The sequence below is a fragment of the Pseudophryne corroboree genome, chromosome 4, assembly GCF_028390025.1.
Source record: "Pseudophryne corroboree isolate aPseCor3 chromosome 4, aPseCor3.hap2, whole genome shotgun sequence".
NCBI classification, from domain to species: Eukaryota; Metazoa; Chordata; class Amphibia; order Anura; family Myobatrachidae; genus Pseudophryne; species Pseudophryne corroboree.
Genome location: NC_086447.1, coordinates 167,248,872 through 167,258,174, shown reverse-complemented (window position 1 = coordinate 167,258,174; position 9,303 = coordinate 167,248,872).

Genomic DNA, 9,303 nt, shown 5'->3' with positions numbered 1-9,303 from the left:
CCTGTGTCTGCCGGAAAGAGAGATCCAAGGTAGGCTTTAAATCTAGGATCGAGCACGGTGGCCAAAATGTAGTGCTCTGATTTCAACAGATTGACCACCCGTGAATCCTTGTTAAGCGAATTAAGGGCTGCATCCACAAGTCCCACATGCCTAGCGGAATCGCTCCCTTTTAGCTCCTTCTTCAATGCCTCCAGCTTCTTCTGCAAAAGCCTGATGAGGGGAATGACCTGACTCAGGCTGGCAGTGTCTGAACTGACTTCACGTGTGGCAAGTTCAAAGGGCATCAGAACCTTGCACAACGTTGAAATCATTCTCCACTGCACTTGAGACAGGTGCATTCCACCTACTATATCGTGCTCAATTGTATAGGCTTGAATGGCCTTTTGCTGCTCCTCCAACCTCTGAAGCATATAGAGGGTTGAATTCCACCTCGTTACCACTTCTTGCTTCAGATGATGGCAGGGCAGGTTCAGTAGTTTTTGGTGGTGCTCCAGTCTTCTGTACGTGGTGCCTGTACGCCGAAAGTGTCCCGCAATTTTTCTGGCCACCGACAGCATCTCTTGCACGCCCCTGTCGTTTTTTAAAAAATTCTGCACCACCAAATTCAAGGTTTGTGCAAAACATGGGACGTGCTGGAATTTGCCCATATTTAATGCACACACAATATTGCTGGCGTTGTCCGATGCCACAAATCCACAGGAGAGTCCAATTGGGGTAAGCCATTCCGCGATGATCTTCCTCAGTTGCCGTAAGAGGTTTTCAGCTGTGTGCGTATTCTGGAAAGCGGTGATACAAAGCGTAGCCTGCCTAGGAAAGAGTTGGCGTTTGCGAGATGCTGCTACTGGTGCCGCCGCTGCTGTTCTTGCGGCGGGAGTCCATACATCTACCCAGTGGGCTGTCACAGTCATATAGTCCTGACCCTGCCCTGCTCCACTTGTCCACATGTCCGTGGTTAAGTGGACATTGGGTACAACTGCATTTTTTAGGACACTGGTGAGTCTTTTTCTGACGTCCGTGTACATTCTCGGTATCGCCTGCCTAGAGAAGTGGAACCTAGATGGTATTTGGTAACGGGGGCACACTGCCTCAATAAATTGTCTAGTTCCCTGTGAACTAACGGCGGATACCGGACGCACGTCTAACACCAACATAGTTGTCAAGGACTCAGTTATCCGCTTTGCAGTAGGATGACTGCTGTGATATTTCATCTTCCTCGCAAAGGACTGTTGAACAGTCAATTGCTTACTGGAAGTAGTACAAGTGGGCTTACGACTTCCCCTCTGGGATGACCATCGACTCCCAGCGGCAACAACAGCAGCGCCAGCAGCAGTAGGCGTTACACGCAAGGATGCATCGGAGGAATCCCAGGCAGGAGAGGACTCGTCAGAATTGCCAGTGACAAGGCCTGCAGGACTATTGGCATTCCTGGGGAAGGAGGAAATTGACACTGAGGGAGTTGGTGGGGTGGTTTGCGTGAGCTTGGTTACAAGAGGAAGGGATTTACTGGTCAGTGGACTGCTTCCGCTGTCACCCAAAGTTTTTGAACTTGTCACTGACTTATTATGAATGCGCTGCAGGTGACGTATAAGGGAGGATGTTCCGAGGTGGTTAACGTCCTTACCCCTACTTATTACAGCTTGACAAAGGGAACACACGGCTTGACACCTGTTGTCCGCATTTCTGGTGAAATACCTCCACACCGAAGAGCTGATTTTTTTGGTATTTTCACCTGGCATGTCAACGGCCATATTCCTCCCACGGACAACAGGTGTCTCCCCGGGTGCCTGACTTAAACAAACCACCTCACCATCAGAATCCTCCTGGTCAATTTCCTCCCCAGCGCCAGCAACACCCATATCCTCCTCATCCTGGTGTACTTCAACACTGACATCTTCAATCTGACTATCAGGAACTGGACTGCGGGTGCTCCTTCCAGCACTTGCAGGGGGCGTGCAAATGGTGGAAGGCGCATGCTCTTCACGTCCAGTGTTGGGAAGGTCAGGCATCGCAACCGACACAATTGGACTCTCCTTGTGGATTTGGGATTTCAAAGAACGCACAGTTCTTTGCGGTGCTTTTGCCAGCTTGAGTCTTTTCAGTTTTCTAGCGAGAGGCTGAGTGCTTCCATCCTCATGTGAAGCTGAACCACTAGCCATGAACATAGGCCAGGGCCTCAGCCGTTCCTTGCCACTCCGTGTGGTAAATGGCATATTGGCAAGTTTACGCTTCTCCTCCGACAATTTTATTTTAGGTTTTGGAGTCCTTTTTTTACTGATATTTGGTGTTTTGGTTTTGACATGCTCTGTACTATGCCATTGGGCATCGGCCTTGGCAGACGACGTTGCTGGCATTTCATCGTCTCGGCCATGACTAGTGGCAGCAGCTTCAGCACGAGGTGGAAGTGGATCTTGATCTTTCCCTAATTTTGGAACCTCAACATTTTTGTTCTCCATATTTTAATAGGCACAACTAAAAGGCACCTCAGGTAAACAATGGAGATGGATGGATTGGATACTAATATACAATTATGGACGGGCTGCCGAGTGCCGACACAGAGGTAGCCACAGCCGTGAACTACCGCACTGTACTGTGTCTGCTGCTAATATATAGACTGGTTGATAAAGAGATAGTATACTCGTAACTAGTATGTATGTATAAAGAAAGAAAAAAAAACCACGGTTAGGTGGTATATACAATTATGGACGGGCTGCCGAGTGCCGACACAGAGGTAGCCACAGCCGTGAACTACCGCACTGTACTGTGTCTGCTGCTAATATATAGACTGGTTGATAAAGAGATAGTATACTCGTAACTAGTATGTATGTATAAAGAAAGAAAAAAAAACCACGGTTAGGTGGTATATACAATTATGGACGGGCTGCCGAGTGCCGACACAGAGGTAGCCACAGCCGTGAACTACCGCACTGTACTGTGTCTGCTGCTAATATATAGACTGGTTGATAAAGAGATAGTATACTCGTAACTAGTATGTATGTATAAAGAAAGAAAAAAAAAACCACGGTTAGGTGGTATATACAATTATGGACGGGCTGCCGAGTGCTGACACAGAGGTAGCCACAGCCGTGAACTACCGCACTGTACTGTGTCTGCTGCTAATATATAGACTGGTTGATAAAGAGATAGTATACTCGTAACTAGTATGTATGTATAAAGAAAGAAAAAAAAACCACGGTTAGGTGGTATATACAATTATGGACGGGCTGCCGAGTGCCGACACAGAGGTAGCCACAGCCGTGAACTACCGCACTGTACTGTGTCTGCTGCTAATATATAGACTGGTTGATAAAGAGATAGTATACTCGTAACTAGTATGTATGTATAAAGAAAGAAAAAAAAACCACGGTTAGGTGGTATATACAATTATGGACGGGCTGCCGAGTGCCGACACAGAGGTAGCCACAGCCGTGAACTACCGCACTGTACTGTGTCTGCTGCTAATATATAGACTGGTTGATAAAGAGATAGTATACTCGTAACTAGTATGTATGTATAAAGAAAGAAAAAAAAACCACGGTTAGGTGGTATATACAATTATGGACGGGCTGCCGAGTGCCGACACAGAGGTAGCCACAGCCATGAACTACCGCACTGTACTGTGTCTGCTGCTAATATAGACTGGTTGATAAAGAGATAGTATACTCGTAACTAGTATGTATGTATAAAGAAAGAAAAAAAAACCACGGTTAGGTGGTATATACAATTATGGACGGGCTGCCGAGTGCCGGCACAGAGGTAGCCACAGCCGTGAACTACCGCACTGTACTGTGTCTGCTGCTAATATAGACTGGTTGATAAAGAGATAGTATACTCGTAACTAGTATGTATGTATAAAGAAAGAAAAAAAAACCACGGTTAGGTGGTATATACAATTATGGACGGGCTGCCGAGTGCCGACACAGAGGTAGCCACAGCCGTGAACTACCGCACTGTACTGTGTCTGCTGCTAATATATAGACTGGTTGATAAAGAGATAGTATACTCGTAACTAGTATGTATGTATGTATAAAGAAAGAAAAAAAAACCACGGTTAGGTGGTATATACAATTATGGACGGGCTGCCGAGTGCCGACACAGAGGTAGCCACAGCCGTGAACTACCGCACTGTACTGTGTCTGCTGCTAATATATAGACTGGTTGATAAAGAGATAGTATACTCGTAACTAGTATGTATGTATAAAGAAAGAAAAAAAAACCACGGTTAGGTGGTATATACAATTATGGACGGGCTGCCGAGTGCCGACACAGAGGTAGCCACAGCCGTGAACTACCGCACTGTACTGTGTCTGCTGCTAATATATAGACTGGTTGATAAAGAGATAGTATACTCGTAACTAGTATGTATGTATAAAGAAAGAAAAAAAAACCACGGTTAGGTGGTATATACAATTATGGACGGGCTGCCGAGTGCCGACACAGAGGTAGCCACAGCCGTGAACTACCGCACTGTACTGTGTCTGCTGCTAATATATAGACTGGTTGATAAAGAGATAGTATACTCGTAACTAGTATGTATGTATAAAGAAAGAAAAAAAAACCACGGTTAGGTGGTATATACAATTATGGACGGGCTGCCGAGTGCCGACACAGAGGTAGCCACAGCCGTGAACTACCGCACTGTACTGTGTCTGCTGCTAATATATAGACTGGTTGATAAAGAGATAGTATACTCGTAACTAGTATGTATGTATAAAGAAAGAAAAAAAAACCACGGTTAGGTGGTATATACAATTATGGACGGGCTGCCGAGTGCCGACACAGAGGTAGCCACAGCCGTGAACTACCGCACTGTACTGTGTCTGCTGCTAATATAGACTGGTTGATAAAGAGATAGTATACTACTAATATTATATATACTGGTGGTCAGGTCACTGGTCACTAGTCACACTGGCAGTGGCACTCCTGCAGCAAAAGTGTGCACTGTTTAATTTTAATATAATATTATGTACTCCTGGCTCCTGCTATAACCTATAACTGGCACTGCAGTAGTGCTCCCCAGTCTCCCCCACAATTATAAGCTGTGTGAGCTGAGCAGTCAGACAGATATATAATATATATAGATGATGCAGCACACTGGCCTGAGCCTGAGCAGTGCACACAGATATGGTATGTGACTGACTGAGTCACTGTGTGTATCGCTTTTTTCAGGCAGAGAACGGATATATTAAATAAACTGCACTGTGTGTCTGGTGGTCACTCACTATATAATATATTATGTACTCCTGGCTCCTGCTATAACCTATAACTGGCACTGCAGTAGTGCTCCCCAGTCTCCCCCACAATTATAAGCTGTGTGAGCTGAGCAGTCAGACAGATATATATAATATTATATATAGATAATAGATGATGCAGCACACTGGCCTGAGCCTGAGCAGTGCACACAGATATGGTATGTGACTGAGTCACTGTGTGCTGTGTATCGCTTTTTTCAGGCAGAGAACGGATTATAAATAAAACTGGTGGTCACTGGTCACTATCAGCAAAACTCTGCACTGTACTGAGTACTCCTAATGCTCCCCAAAATTAGTAAATCAAGTGTCTCTCTAATCTATTCTAAACGGAGAGGACGCCAGCCACGTCCTCTCCCTATCAATCTCAATGCACGTGTGAAAATGGCGGTGATGCGCGGCTCCTTATATAGAATCCGAGTCTCGCGATAGAATCCGAGCCTCGCGAGAATCCGACAGCGTCATGATGACGTTCGGGCGCGCTCGGGTTAACCGAGCAAGGCGGGAAGATCCGAGTCGCTCGGACCCGTGAAAAAAAAACATGAAGTTCTGGCGGGTTCGGATTCAGAGAAACCGAACCCGCTCATCTCTAAAGGCTACCCTAGGTCTCTGTTGAGACAAGCTCGTGCTAAGGCTATTTCCCAGGGGAGGGGTAAGCTGTTGTCTAAAAAGACCATTCAAAACAATCAAGAGAGATTACCCTGGGTCAACACGTATGATACAATGAGCAGATACACCAGCAAGAGAGCTAAGACCCTGTGGCCGATGATTACATCAGACCCCAACTTAAAGGGTTTAAGGAATACTAGGATCATGCCCAGCTATAGAAGGGGTAAAAATATTAAAGACCTGGTGGTTAAGACCGATTTAAGTAAATTAAAAAAAGAAGTGCCACAACATTTTTCAAGCAGGGGAAACGGATGCTATAAATGCATCAGATGTACAACGTGCAGATATATGGCTGCTAGTAACATAATTGCACATCCCCACTCTGGTAAGACGTTTAACCATAAATTGGCCTCTATCATGCCATTCCAAATTTGTCATCTATGTCATCATTTGTCCGTGTGGACTCTACTATGTAGGGAAAACGGAATGCCAGTTTAAAATCAGAATGGCCCAACACAGACAGGCCATCAGGGCTGCCTTGAATTCAGGTTCAAGTGATCAGCCAGTTGCCAGTCACTTTGTAGGGTTCAAACATGGGATGGCAACTTTAAAGTATCGCATTATCGACCATGTGCCAGAATCGATCAGAGGGGGCAATAGGGCCCTCAAACTACTCCAACTTGAGTCGCGTTGGATCTTTAGATTAGATACTATAAGACCAAAGGGTCTCAATGAATCTCTGGGTCTCAACTATTTTGTTTAGAGAGAAAGGGTCTAGAAGTTGAGTGGAGGGGGTGATACAGTTGTCGGTCTGATGGTACAACATGGCCCTGTGGTATAAGTAATTATTTCATAGCTTTATTTGAAATCTAATGTATATGTTTTCAGTTAACTGGATGCTGCTGCCCACTGTGTGGAGTCTATATGTGCTCTCCTCATGTGCTTCATGGATTATGTATTCTCATGTTTAGCATTTTGTATTCATCAGCTATGTGTATTAGTGTTATTTACACACAAATCTCTTTTATGTACAATATTGGTTGGTGTTGTTTTTAACTGTGTTTTTTAACTGTTGGTGGTGATAAGTATTGTTACTATACTATGTCAGAGGTACTGTTTGGGAAGCGTCCTGGGAGTACAGAACAGGCTACAGGTTACTTACACCTATTTTGCACATTCAATACTTGAGAACCGTAAGCGGAGATGTGATATATTACCTGCTCTCTGGATGGAGAGCTTGTTATGAGACTTATATGAATGATGGCACATGAGTGTTCAATTTTTACACTTTTTTATTACTGTTCGTAACACTGTGTTATTGGATATTCTTGCACTGATGCACTTTACTTTTGTTCACTGATGCACCTTGCATTATGCAATGTTCTGATGCACTTTACAATGTTAGGCTCCTTTGAGCTGCCGTTTAAACATATGCATAGCCAGTAGCCTAGTTTCTGTACTGTCAGCAGGCTGCTCCTGAACAAGTGTGTGTTGCTTCACAGGGTCGCTATGGTAACGCGGCCGGGACCCGCGTCGTCACCTCGCGACGTCACTTCCAGCAGAAGTGATCACTCCAGGGAGGCGGATGACGGGCCTGGAGCACCGCGGCCGCGGCGACCCGGGATGGGGTGGACTTCAGGGGGTGAGTGTACCTATTTAAGGGTGTTTTGTATTATGCACTGGTTATCCTGATGAAGGGGCTTTGCGCCCCGAACGTTGATATGCTGTGTTTTCACTAAAGTCACGTTGAAGTACAAGTCTCTGAGTGCCACCTCGTTTATTTGCTGTTTGGATATGGGGGTAACACCCTAGTTGAAGGCACCGGAGCAAGGTAGCCCATCGGGCAATCCGAGTGCCGGCAACATTGGTGATCGTATATATATATATATATATATATATATATATAAACAAACAGTATTTCCACTATGTGGAAAAGACAGCACTCTCCAAATGGATTTTCAAAAAATCAAAAAGGTGAATATTTATTGCAAAGTTTGTCTCACAGTTTTCCAGGAAATGTCCAACGTTTCGGTCCACACCGGGACCTTTTTCAAGGTATACAGCATCAGCAACAACCAGACAGCAATGCAGCATAGATCAAAGTGAGCAGGGAAACTGGAGCACCGGATGTGCCTCACAGGCCCCTGTTATATACCCAGAAATAGTGCTATTCCCGCCTTCCAGATGATTGGGGGCGTGTTGGAACGCATGGTGGAACGCAAAGGACCTCACTTCCGGTTTCGTCGGAAGTAGGTCTCGTGGGCCGACTGTAATGTTAATGCACATCTACTAGACTGTGGCTACTGTAATCTATTGAATGGGTGCTCAGTGGTAATCTATCATCACAAGAGAGAGCTATAGTGAGAAGCACAGACGCGCCGGGTCCTGATACGCAACCGTCACTTCCGGTTTCGCCGGACGCGGACCGCGTGACTGAATAACAGTGCAGTGGGGCTATTGTAGTTACTTAGAGAAAGGTGTATGCACAATCATCGTATTGGCATGGCTGGAGGGGGCTATAGAGGGGAGCACATTCGTACCGGGTCCTGACACGCAAACGTCACTTCCGGTGTTAACCGGAAGTGAGTCACGCTTACAGCCCGGCTGGTGAGAGTCATACAAGGTTGTTATTGCAAAGGAGCCAAATGAGGGGACTAGTGATAGGATTACCCTCAGTTGAAGCCTATGTTGCTTCCGGTGGGACGCATGTCGAGACGCATGTGTCACTTCCGGTGTTAACCTGGAAGTTAGTGGCAATGTAACAGCAATACACTGCCAGTATGATAAATACAAGGGCTATAATCATAAAGCACATAGGTACAAAGTAAATATATAAAAAAATTATGAATAATCAATCAAACTACAGGGTTTCTCAATGGGGTATATAGGAGACCTGTGAGGTCACTTCAGGTAAAACATGACATGTATTACTGAAATCAGAAAACATATTGAACAATAGTGTTAGTGTTGAGACATAACAAGCAAATCGTGCATATGGTACAAAGGTATGGGGTGAACAAGGGTTTCAGGATTATTTCAAAAAAATAGACAATGGGTTGTTTTCGTTCATGCCCCTAGGGGCAATGGTGTCCAGTCTGTGGATCCACGAATTTTCCTTCTTCTTAAGCAGCAAGATGCGGTCTCCCCCTCTGGGCGGTGGGGGTATCCAGTCTATCAGTTTTGATCTGAGGTCCGATACCTGGTGTCGTGATGTCAAAAAATGACGGGCTACTGGTAATGTCGCTGTGCCGGTTGTGATTGCTTGATGGATTGAGGTTCTGTGGTTAGCCATCCTATCTCTAAATCTCCTAGAGGTCATCCCAACATAGTACAGTCCACACGGGCAGGTTAAGATGTAAACGAGGTGGTCCATCAGACAATGTAGTCTATATTTAATTGCTATTGATCGTCCAGAGTGGGGATGTGGAAAAGACGATCCTGTGAGCAT